Source organism: Panthera onca, chromosome C1 (assembly GCF_046562875.1).
Source record: "Panthera onca isolate mPanOnc1 chromosome C1, mPanOnc1 haplotype 2, whole genome shotgun sequence".
NCBI lineage: Eukaryota > Metazoa > Chordata > Mammalia > Carnivora > Felidae > Panthera > Panthera onca.
Window position 1 is genome coordinate 103,750,255 of NC_138346.1, and position 12,549 is coordinate 103,762,803.

Below are 12,549 nucleotides of genomic sequence, written 5' to 3' on the forward strand. Positions count from 1 at the left end.
CAGATTCATCCTTGGCGGACCTTCAGACGTGCCCTGAGTGCTCAGTGACCCAGTGGAGCCAAGGCTGGGGGTGCGGGGATGGGGAGGGCGCCGGGGTGAGGAGATCCCCTGTGCAGATGGCGCCACGCCTACCAGCCCTCTGTTCTCCCCTATTTCCCAGATGGGCACACTGAGGGTCCACTCAGCAGAGGCTCCGGGGTGTCCTATGTTTGTTTTCTCTCTCCGCCCTCTCAGTTTGGTTCAGGGTGGGGCACACGGTGGGTCCCCTGCGGCCCGGTCCAGTGTGGAGGCAGCACTGAGGAGGGCCCATTATGTGTCAGAGCTTTTGTGCCTGTTCCAGCTACTGGGTGTGGCACCACTGCCACCCGGTGCAAAGGCCAAGGGTCCCCACTCAGTGCAGACAAGGGTCTGGGAAGGGGACTCGGCAGCTTTTGCTCTGTGACTGGGCCCCTGCCCCACCTGGAACCCAGGCCTGCCCAGCACATGACTAGCATGCCCCCTGCAGACCCTGGGGATTCTTGCTGGGGACCCCACAAGGAGCCTGGCAGATAATCCCTATACAGCAGCCTTGACCTCCTTCAGGGTCAGGGGTGGTGGGCATAGGCTGCCAGCAAGCCATGAAGACTGCTACGGGGAAAGAAAGCATGCCTGTGTGGGCAAAGAAGCAGAAAGCCAAGGCCCCTCCTTGCGGGCAGAGGCTCCAGGAGGAACCCAGCCCCTATTCAGCTTTCAACGGGATGTTTGACCAATTGATGTTACCCGTGGGCCTCGCACAAGGAGCTGAGCCTGTGTAGGTGAGGCATGGGCATGAGCTTGGGGTGTGTGGTTGGCTGTCTCTGAGGCTGTGTGGGCGAGCGTGTATGCGTGTGGTTGAGCGTGAGACCATGTGGGGTTTGAGACTGCGACTGTGGAGTGTGGGAGCATGGTTGGTTGTGTGTATTTCGTGCCATTTTCATGTTTTCCTCGTCATGAGGCAATGCACCGGGCTGGTTATATGCTTTGTGATTGGGGTAGCTCTGTTTGTAAATGTGGCCTGTTGCTGGCACCCCCCCTTACAGCTGGAGACTAGATCACCCCCATGTTGGGCAGGTGCTGGGCGGGTTGGGCCAGAGGGCAGAGGCATGATTTCTGTGGCTCCTGTGGTTGCCCACGGTGTGGTGTCACAGCCCCTTCTGCCCTGCCCTGGCCACTCAATGCCTGGGGTGGGGGTGGGGGGTCACCACTTTAAAAGTAGAATGGTACAATCTGGCCAGTCGTTTTCTGGGTGTCTGTTCTTATGTGCTGGGGAATCAGCACATAAGATCATCTCAGTTTGACAAAGACCTCGTGACAATCCGGGGTCAGAGTGGGAACAGGTATTATCCCCATTTTCCGGATGAGAAAATTAAGGCTGGGAAAGCCATTCACTGATGGCTCAGCTCATAAGTGGCAGAGCTGGGATTTGCCCCCCAGGAGCTGTTTCCAAAGTAACCTATAGCCACTGGGCTGTCTAGGAGGAGGGGTAAGGGAAGACAGAGCTGTTCTGGGGCCTACCTGGAAGACAGGAGAGGCTGGGGCTCAGGGTTTTCTCTGCTCCCGCTCCTGCCTGAAAGTCCTGCCCAAGCCTGGCATATTAATGGCATCTGTGCGTTGAGATGTTCTCTCTGCCCATGGGGACTGCCATCCATGGTCCATCCCCACTCCCTCCGTGGCTAGGTGGGTGAGATGGCTGCTGGGCCCAATTCTTGGAAAACAGATTATGAACAAAGCAGAGTTGGGGGGGTGTGGCCAGAAGCCGGCGGCCTTGCCTCTGGGTCCCGCAGTGGTGGAGAAGGCGGTTTGGACAATCTTCCATGAGCACAGTACCTCGGCCCCTGTGGATGGATGTGTATGTGCATGCATGTGTGTGTGTATGTGTGTGTATGTGTGTGTGTGTGAATCTGATAGACATCCCCACGGCCCAGGGAGCTCTGAGCCTCAAGGAAAGAGCCCTGGTTTTTAGGCTACTTGGGAGCCCTCATTTACCCACTAGGAGTCCCACCCTCAGCCTCAGGGGACATTCTGAAGGCAGTCTGGTTCTGTGTTGGGGCTTTGGGGCATCTTCTGGCTTCCCACAGGAACACAGTGAGGGAGGTAAGTCACTGCTGGTCACCCCCTCCACAGATGAGGTCACGGGGCCACTTCCCAGCTCCCTGGGTAGGTAAGCACCCCACACTGGCTCTGGGACAGCTTCCTAACTTCCCTGCTATGGGCCAGGCCCTGAGGACCCCCTGTGGCTCCTTCCAGGCCACCTCCCTTCCCTTCCTGAGAGCAGGTTCAGTGACTCTTCTTAGCTCTAATAGCATGAGTGGCCTTGGCAGATCCCGGCCCTGGAGCTGCTCCCTGTCCTTCAGGTGCATTGATCCCTGGGGGCTGTGACACATCAGATCCATCACAGGTAAGGCGTACCTTTCTTTGGGGGATGGCCAGCAGTGGGAACCAGGAAGGGGCTGGCCCAGAGGGCCGAAGGCTGTGTCCTTCACCTATTTGGTGGTGGCAGCCACAGGCCAGCACTGCAGTTGGGGACCACAGATCTTGTTTTTGAAACGTACCCGTGGCGTTCTCCTACCCTTCCTGGGTAACGTTTTAAGGAAAACTTGGTGGTGGACCCTGTCACTCTTCTGTATAGAATTCTTCCAGGACCCCACGGCCCTAGGAAGAAGTCTGGTGGCTAGTGGGCTCCCCAGGGCCCCGAGCCTGACGCTTACCACCTCCCCTCCCACCCTGGAGCCTGCAGTCCCCACCTTGCATTCCCCACCCAGGTTTCCTTCCTGTCTGCAGCTCCCCACCTTCACCTCTGTGCCTCCAAATGCCCTTTCTTGCCCCCTTTCTCCTCCTACTTGGGTAACTGTGCTTTACCCTTTGGGGCTCTGGAGTAGGAGTGCTGACTCCCAAGGCTTAGGAAGCTCCTCTCGCAGTCTTACCTGTATCGTCACTGATTTGAGGCAGCAAGCCTGGACTCTAGGGGAGCTGGGGTCTGCCTTGTTCACCACTCCACCGTCCTGAGGCTGGGAAGGATTAATGCTCAACACACAATTGTTAAATGAAGGAACACACGCTCAGGGCGAGGGCTGACGCTGCTCACCCATTTCCCTGATGAAGCAACTGAGGCTAAGGGGACCAGCAGGACCCGGGGAGAGGCTCATGCGGCTAAGACCAAAAGCTAATGCTTCTTCTAGCCGGACTGGCACTCCTGACCACGCCTTGGTTATTTTTCTCCCTTTTAAGAGCGCCCCGTGCCCCCGAGCGCACGGGTGACTCATGTGATAGCATTTCAAAAGCCTGCAATTTGCCCTGAGTGTTCAGGCCACATGAACTTCTGCTGTTGCTGTGGGCAAAGGCAATGTCCACCTGCCCGGGTGGCAACCAAGTGCCCAGGCTCCAGTAAAGTGTCCATGTTGGCTTCCTGGTTCCTCCCTGGGGCTCGTGGGACCCCGAAGAAGGCCCATCCCTCCCTGCCCTTGGACTTCCACTCCCGGGAAAGTGTGGTTTGCCACCCGAGGGTGTCTTATAAAAGCTCAGCTTTAATTAATCAATCACTGAGAGACGAATTGGTTAATGCGGGCCCCGCTCTCCCGTGGGTGACTGGCACGTGAATGAGTGTCAATTATTTCAGCATTAATAATTAATGCTCTCGGGGCGCCCGCGTGGCTCAGTCGGTTAAGCGTCCGACTTCGGCTCAGGTCATGATCTCGCAGTCCGTGAGTTCGAGCCCCACGTCGGGCTCTGTGCTGACAGCTCGGAGCCTGGAGCCTGTTTCAGATTCTGTGTCTCCCTCTCTCTGACCCTCCCCCGTTCATGCTCTGTCTCTCCCTGTCTCAAAAAATAAATAAAACGTTAAAAAAAATTAAAAAAAAATAATTAATGCTCCAAGCATGTTGAGAAGGCGTGGAAAGTGCACAGTCAGCTCCACGGGCCAGCCCATCACCCGCTGGGGTTCACCGTCTCCCCGCGGGGGTCTGAGCAAGGCCCTAGGGCAGAGTGTCCCCTTGGCTATTTCAGCGTGAGAAAAGTGCCTGGATGAGGGGTCAGGGGACTGGACTGTGGAGGCAGACCGTAAGCCTCACCAGGGCAGGGGCCCCGTCCGCTCGTGTACTGCTGAATCCGCAATGCCAGGACCACCACCCAGCACATAACAGGTGCTCAGTAAATCCCTGCTGGCTGACTGCCCTATCTGGGCACTGCCACTCAGTCATGCGATCTCAGGCAAGCTGTCTGCCCTCTCTAGCCTGCATTTTCCTCATTTGAAATTGGATTAGACGAGATGGTTCATTCATTCATTCATTCATTCATTCATTTCCTGTAATTCCTTGGTTATTCATAAGTGCCTCTTATATGCCAGCACTAATGCTTATTCTTGAGGACAGTTACCTACAGCACCCACAGGCGCCTGCCCTGGCCAGCAGCCGTTCCCTTGGGAGAGGCAAGGCCCCAGGGTTCTGGGATGGCATTCAGAGGGGCAGGTTATCCTCAACCAACTTCACATGAACTTCACGTGAACTTTAGCTCCCAAGCAGAGAGCAGGCATGCCCCTGACACCCACTTGTGGGATTATTCTATGGCCTTTGGTGGCTGGGGACACCATGGCTAAAGCCTGTCCTAAAGACAGGACAGAATATTGGCTTCACACAGTATTTTGCCTCTTTTGAGTACCAGGCTGAGATGGGGTCTTACCTAGTGCCCATCTAGAGTGGGCAGGGAGGGATGGCTGGTTGCGCCAGTCAAAACATGTGCTGGTTTGCTGTGGGAAAGTCTGGTGGTCTCCCCATGAGAGGGGGGGGAAAAAAGCTCTTGTTCTGTCTTCCGTGAGTCATGGGAAGGCAGGCCCCAAGATTTAGTGTTTTGGGAGATGGGGGGTGGGGCAGGTTGCTAAAAGCAGAAGATGTGTCAGAAGCTGATTAGATCATAGAACTGCAGAGAAGCCCATCCAACCTCTCCTTCTGCAGAGGGACAACTGAGGTGTAAAGAGGGTACAGACTTGCCTGAGGCCCCCAAGCTAATGGAGCTCCGCTTAGCACCCCAGACCCTTTCCCAGGGCTTGCTATGTGTGTGTGCACAGGGTGCAGGGTCTCTCCTAAGCAGATGTGATCCTCACCTGGCCTGTGATGTACAGGAATGTGCACATGGTTCCCAAAGGCAAGCGGTGAGGCTATGGGAGCACAAAGAGAGGCATTCCAGAGGAGGCAGGTCTTGGCCGCGTCACCTCCAGGCACCTTCCTGCAGGGTCCTCCCTGGACCCAGGGCTCTCAGCTCCTGTGGTTTCCCAAGAGGGCACATAGGCCAGGGGCTAAAAGCTTCATAGACTGTGGTGAGGCTTTCCACACTCCAGCCCCACCCAGTCCTAGCTGTGTGCCCTAGGGCTAGTTACTTAACCTCTCTGTGTCTCAGTTCCCCTCATCATACAAGGAGGCTAATAATAGTGTCTACCACATAGGCTTATTGTGTGGAATAATGAGATAATAATAATAATAATAATAGCTACCACTGACTGAGTGCTCATAATGTGCCTAGAACTCTTCTAAACCCTTGATATATTTTCTCCCGACTAATCCGCCATAGCTCTAGGGAGTATCATTATTTCTATTACACAGGTGGAGAAGCTGGAGTGTAGGGGGCCTAAGTGACTTGCCCAGGGTGGCATAGTCTGATCGGGAAGATCCGAAATGAAATCTCAGGTCCCAGGACACGGGGCTCTGGCCTATGGGGTCTGCACCCTGCCGGCCTTGTCTAGTTGGCTCATTCTGGGGAATGGGGCAAACTTCCCCTCTTCCCCTGCCTGCCTTAGGGCTTCGAGAGCCCAGGCCGGATGACCGTGACCCTCCTTCCAGGCCGAAGCTGAGATCGGTTCTGAGGTTGTTTTAGGAAATAGCAAGCAAGCACTCCCACACCATTTCCCCAGTAGTTTGTGGTATCTTATTCCCTATCTTTGGTCGCAAGGCTTCTTGAACTTCAGCAGATGCCTTCCGATTGCTGCGGCCATCAACAGGGGCGTGGAGCCAGGCATGGATTGGGACGCAATGCTAACAGATCCCGAGGGCCAACGCCTGCACAACTCACTATTGAAGCCGTGCATCAGGGAACCAGGTTCCCCGGGGCTGCCTGACCCTTGAGGAGAACTGGAGGAAGGTCCTGCCCTGTGGGTGGAACAGGGCCGCATGCCCTCACAATGCCACCTTAATTCCAGAACAGGGGTTGGTAGATTGCAGCCAGCCAGCCAAATCCATAAGCTCTGAATGGTTTTTACACTTTAATTTAATGTAATTTATTTTTTAAAAAGTTTTTTGTATGTTTATTTATTTTTGAGGGAGAAACGGAGCATGAGCAGGGGAGGTGCAGAGAGAAGGAGCCACAGAATCCAAAGCTGTCAGCACAGAGCCCGACGCGGGGCTCGAACTCCCGGACAGCGAGATCATGACCTGAGCTGAAAGTTGGATGCTTAACCGAGTGAGCCACCCAGGAACCCCTGGTGTTTACATTTTTAAATGGCTGAAAAGAAGTCAAAAGAAGAATAATGCATGACATGAAAATGGGAGATCCAAATTTAGTGCCTGTAAATAAAGTTTTATTGGAAGACAGCTACCTCGTTCATTTATATATTAGTTATGACAGAGACCCATATGGCCTGCAAAGCCTAAAATACTGAGCCTGACCCTTTACAGGAAAAGTTAGCCGACCACTGATAGAGACGCTTCTTTGGCTGGGCAGATGTCCGGAGGCCACTGTAGTGTCCCCTTCTCTCCTTCTTCTGGGAGCCCCTCCTGAGAGGCCACCACACCTCCAGGACCTTCCTAGTATTGATGCGGGCAGAAAAGGACACATGACTGTGGTCAAGACAGTCATAGTCAGCTGGATGCTGAAATTCACAGTGAGCGTGTCTGTCCTCAACATTTAGAATGAAGGGCGCTGGAGGGCTGAGGACTGTACTCTGATTTTTCAGAGCCCTCCTAATGACACGCACCACAACATGGGTGAGCCTGGAGGACGTTATGCGACGCGAAATGAGCCAGTCTCAGAAAGACAAATATCGTAGAACTCAACGACGAGGAGGTACCTAGAATAGTCAGATTCCTAGAGTCGAAGTCATGGAGGCAGAAAGAAGGGTGGGTGCCGGGGGCTGGGGGCTGAGGAATGGGGAGTTAGCGTTTTAATGGGTAGAGTTTCAGTGGGAAGATGAAAAAGCTCTGGGGACTGATGGTGGGGACGGTTGCACAGCAATGCGAATGCACTTAATGCCACTGAGCTGTACATTTACAAATGGTTAAGGTGGTAAATTTTATGTTACATGTATTTTACAATTACATTTTTTTTAAATTAAAAAAAAAAACCCAACAAATCCCTGTGGGCAGCCTCGTTTATGGCCTCCTTGGCAACAGACATCAGTGTATCCTGCCCACTGACCTCACCCCCTTTCCAGGGGCCGGATGCGCAAGGGCCCACATTGTCTCGGCCTTCTGCACCTATGGAGTTCTCTCCGTGAGTGAGTGGGTGGATACGACCTGCGCCTTCAGATGTCAGATCTCACCTGGAGCAGAATCCAGAAGCAGATGTCACAACCAGCCCAAGAAACCCTGGAAATGGTGCCAAGGGTGGCCCCTGAGGGTGTGGGTTGCCCAAGGATCCTCTCCAGAGAAGGCCGATGTTCCCACTGCGGATGCCACGTCTGCCTAAAGTGGGGCCGTCTCAAAGAATAGCCTGGCCCAGGCCAGCTGGTTGGGTACAGTCTTTAGGACTCAGAGCCTCACCTGCACCCCGTCTAGAATAGCCACTACCTTCCCCTTATGGGTCCGGAGGGAGATGAGAATCTGCAGTCTCTGAGCACGTTGTCTCTGCCCGGCACCGGAGGGGGACTTTCGCGTGTCACTTTATTCAACGATTACTCAATGAGACGTAGGCACCAGAGTTCCTGCCTGCCCGTCAGTTGCCTCAAGACCCCAGGCTTGAGGGGATCCGGAAAGGCTTGGAGCCTGGACGCTTGCCAAGTGGGGCTCTGAGACCCAGGGGCTGAGGAGGGGTTTGACCGGCACCAGGACCTGCCAGAAACGCTTGGCATCCGCCTCTAAATGCTTTCGTAAAGCTGCTCTGCCTCAGGTCTTACGTGAAGGCCTTTAGCAACTGGTACGCAGAACCCAAAGGAGGGGGCTGTGCCTAGGCCAGAGCAGATAGCTGGAAGATCAGTGGACACACACAGGGGAATCTGGGTGAGCTGGGAATAAGGAGGGGACCTGGGGCCTGCACGGCGGCTGTTTACCGAGGACTTTCTGGGTGCTGGTCTTGGTCAGGAATGGACGCATGAAACATCTTCCATCACGTCTTCACACGTCTTGGGTCTGGGACCCAAGAAGCTCCTGTAGGAGCCCATAGGAAAGCACCTAACCTTGCCCAGAGCCCTGGGGTTATCAGGGAAGTCTTCCTGGAGGAAGCGGTCCCTGAGCCAGGTCTTGTTGGCCAGGGAAGAGGGTTAAAAGGAAAGGGAAGTAAACGTAGGAGGCCACCTGGGTGGTTCAGTTGTTAAGCCTCTGACTCTTGGTTTTGGCTCAGGTCATGATCTCATGGTTTGTGGGTTCAAGCCCCGCATTGGGCTCCGTGCTGACGGTGTAGAGCCTGCTTGGGATTCTGTCTCCCTCTCTCTCTGCCCCTCCCCTGCTTGCGTACTCTCTCTCTCTCTCAAAATAAATAAATGAAAATTAAATAAAAAAAAAAAAAAAAAGAAAGAAAGAAAGTAGTTGTAGGAAGGGAAAAGGCTCCGGAGTGGGTGGCTTTGGCCTTTAGCACCACCCCCACCCCCTCCCCCAGGCTTCCCTCAGCCCTAGCTGGGCCCTTGGAAGGCCAACCTGCCCAGGGGAGGTGCCCATGACACCCTTGCCTCTCACACCCCCTTCACGACCTCCCCTCCTCCCACAGTCCCTCCTCAGGGCTTCGCCTCAGGCAATGTCCCAAAACATGCGTCAGGCCCTTCGGCAGAATAAATCGATGCAAGGTGCTTCTTGAAAGGAATCATCACATTTTCTTGTTTAAAAAAGAGTGTCATTTCCTGGTGGTTTCGCTATCATTGTCGTAAAGCATGTTCACTGGGACCACTAGGAAAACATGTAAAAGTAAAAGGAAACATAAAAAAAAAACACCGCAATCTCAATAATCACACACGTACACACTATGCTGTATATGTCTGTATGCTGGTCTAAGCCGGCTTTTCTTTTTTAAAAAAAATATTTATTGATCTTTGAGAGAGAGAGAGAGAGAGAGAGAGGGAGCGCTCGTGTGCACGCACAAACGGGGGAGGGGCAGAGAGAGAGGGAATGAATCCCAGGCAGGCTCTAAGTTGCTCCCAGGTGAAAGGCATACTTTGAGCATCGAGGCCTCTTTGAGGTGTTCCTACGAGGCCACCACCAGCCAGGGACGGGCTCCGGGGAGGGACTTTAGCTAATCGGGACTTCTCCTCTGTCCTGGGCACTTTGGGAAGCCCAGGCCCTATGGGGGGGGGGGGGTCCCCTGTGGGTCCCAGGTAGGTTTGCAGTCATGGTCTCTACCTTGCACCTTTGCAGTGGCTCTTCCAGAGGTGCCCGGAGGTCTGTGACACTCAGTCACCCTTGGGGGTCCCCAAAGCTCTCATGTGGCCAGCCAACACTGGGCTGGGTCACTCCTCTTCAGCCCCTTGGGCCCACAGAGGTCCCTCATTTCCCCCTCAGTGGAGTGGGCAGTTGGGGGACTGAGATCAGGGGCACAGGTGGAGCCGTCTCCGTTCTGACTTTCCCTGTTGTTTCACCCCTCCAGTGTCCTCGGGCCCATCTGTGAAGCCCTCTCTTCATTTTACAGCTTCTTACGAGCATCCACAAGTGTTGGAGCTGCGGCAGGGGCCGCAACAGGTGGACGTGGTGCCCGTCCTCCCAGAGCCCGCTGTCCAGTGAGGGTGACAGATGTGCGTGCATAAATAGTGACAAATACATGTAAATGATAACAAACGCCCCTCATAGGCTGGCACCGGGGAGGCCTGCTTCCCATAAGGTGAACACACTTCAGAGGAGACAGTTCAGCTGAGTGCCCGGGAAGGAGCTGATCAGGGAAGCGGTGTGTCGGGGGGTGGGTGGGAGGAGCAGTCCAGACGGGGAGACAGCATGTGCAAAGGCCCTGAAGCAGCAAAGGGTTTGGCATGTTGGAGAAACAGAAAGAAGCCTAGAAGAGACAAAGTGAGGTGAGCAGGAAGAAGTTACCAGCGGAAGTCAGGGGCAGGGGCCTGGCCATGCTGGCCAGTGTGCAGGGGAGCGCCAGGGTGGGGGGTGGGCTGGGGGTCTTTGGCAAGGGCGTGGGGTGGCCCGACTTAGGTTTTCAAAAGGTCGTCCCAGCTGCTGTGTGGAGAATGGACCTTCACAGGGCAAGGAAATGAAGGGAGCCCAGCCGGGAGGCTCCCATGGGAGCTGGGACCAGGTGGTGGTGAGAAAGTCTGCAGAAAAGGCAGTGCTCAGGAGGGACTCTGAAGGCAGGACAGGCAGGGCTCGGTGATGGGCAGGGAGGGACCAGGATCACGAAGTGCGGGGTGTCGGTGTGGAGAGGGCAGGAGGGCAGGTACGAGGCTGTGGTTGCTGCCCTCCAGGACGCCAGGTGGGACCTGCCCTCGCGGTCCTGACTTCGCCCTCTGCCGAAGCCGCCCCGCAGCCTTGCCGCAGAATAAGCTGAGGTGTTCTATCTTTGCGGTGGTGGTCCTCTGTCCTGCGGGCTGGGAGATGGGGGACAGTCCCCCATCTCTCACCAAGTGGACTCAGCAGGCTACATTTCCGTTCCAACCTCCCACAACCTTGTTTCTTGTGAAGGAGGAGAGAACCTTCGCTCGGCCAGAATTCCAGGGCAGCGGTGGGGCTGAGAGATGGGGTTGGTGTGTGCGTGCGTGTGTCTGCGTGCGTGCGTGCATGCACACGTGTGGATGGTGGCTTTGGGGGCTCTGCGTGGGAGGGGGCAGCCATATACTGGGACTGTTGGAAGGAGGGGCAGGAGGCGGGTGGAAGGTTTGGCAGGGCTTTTGAGATTCTTTCCCAGATGAGCCCCCCCCCCCCCCCCCTCCTGCCCAGGCCTCAGGACAGTTTCCATACTCGTAGAATGATGAGTGGTTCCTGTGCCCAGGCCATGGTCAAGGGGCCGAAGTCTACCCTCCAGTAGCTTGGGGCTCAGTGGGAATGCAGTGACAGGGAGTCACACGTCATTGGGGGCGGGGGGCGGAAACAGGGGAGGTCATCTGGATGTAAACTGGTTAGGAAACAGACAGTTCCAGCCTTGTTTCCCCACATGTCCCAGGGCCCGAGGGGTGTGTGTGCTCCAAGCCATTCTCCCAGAGGGGCTCACTTCTGTCTCTAGCCAGCGCTGCCGACCTGCTTGATTCACTTCGTGTAGCACATGCCAGGCAGCCCGGCTGCCAAGCAAGGCCCCAGGTAGGTGCTGACAGGTGAGGGAAGGAGATGGGCTGTGGAGACAAGACCCACCCAAGCCAGCCCCTAGCACTGGGGAGGTCTGGCAAAGGCCCCATGCCTGGGATCACATCACAGCAGCTTGGCAGGTAGGTAGTGGCCTAATCTATTACCTCCTCTCTGACTACTGGTGGAAGGAGGCCCAGAGATACCCTGTGACTTCCCCAAGGTCACACAGTGACTGGAAGACCAGCAAGAGGCAAGAGTAAACCCGGTAGGCAAATTCAAGGACACTCCGTGAACCAGGGGTGCCCAGAATCTCTCTTCCCTCCCTCCCGTCCTCCCTTTCTCTCATCTCCCTTTCTTGTCACTCAAGAAAAAAATTATTTGAATATCACTACAAGGCTGGCTGTGCCCTCAGAAATTCCTAATCTGTGAGTGTCTCCTCCTGGGGGTGCGGGGCCCTCTGCCCTCCGAAGGGCTTGTGGGTAAACTTGCGATGAGCTATTTCTAAGGTAGGAAAAAGAAAACTAGATCACAGAGCCCTGGGGAAGGGCTGTGCTTGGCACAGAAAAGAAGTGATCCTGTCAGCAGGCAGGTAGGCCGGGGGCTCCTCTCCGCAGCTGGGATTGGGGGGGGCCAGCCCTGGGGGTATTTCAGGGGCCCCAGGGGGCAGGCCTGCCAGGAGCAGGCCCTGTCCTCTGAACCCAATTCCTGAGTGTGTGAGCTCAGGCAGGTCCTACAGAGGGCCCGAGGCGCCTACGGACTAGAGGCCACGCACACCAACTGCAATGTTCTGTCTGTCTGTCTGTCTGTCTGTCTGTTGGGCTGAATATCTGCCTTACTCATCTGGGCCCTGAGTCACTTCGTTTAAAATGCTGTTCCTGGAACAGAGCTGGGCATCAGTGGGTGGGCCTGAGTCATTTCTGCCATCAGGAGCCCGCTCCATGAGCCCAGGGAGCACGGAGGGCCTGAACTGGCCAGCCTCATGGGCACGCGAAGCCCCGGGGGTGGGGGAGGGGGGATTCAGGGCTTCGGTGCAGCCACGGTGCTTAGTGCACAATAATGGCCCCGTAAGTGTTACAGCTATTACCATTGCTGTGGTGATTGTCGCTGTCATTCTAATCAGGAGAGAGGG

The 12,549-nt window shown here is 55.4% G+C and overlaps 1 long non-coding RNA gene across 1 annotated transcript; it reads left to right on the top strand.

Annotated features, from left to right (window-relative positions):
- The first annotated feature begins 216 nt into the window (after positions 1–216).
- On the top strand, positions 217–6,593 carry LOC144617177 (uncharacterized). Its single transcript, XR_013557344.1, has 2 exons — positions 217–794; positions 6,323–6,593. It is a non-coding gene; the product is annotated as an uncharacterized LOC144617177 (long non-coding RNA).
- The last annotated feature ends 5,956 nt before the right edge of the window (positions 6,594–12,549 follow it).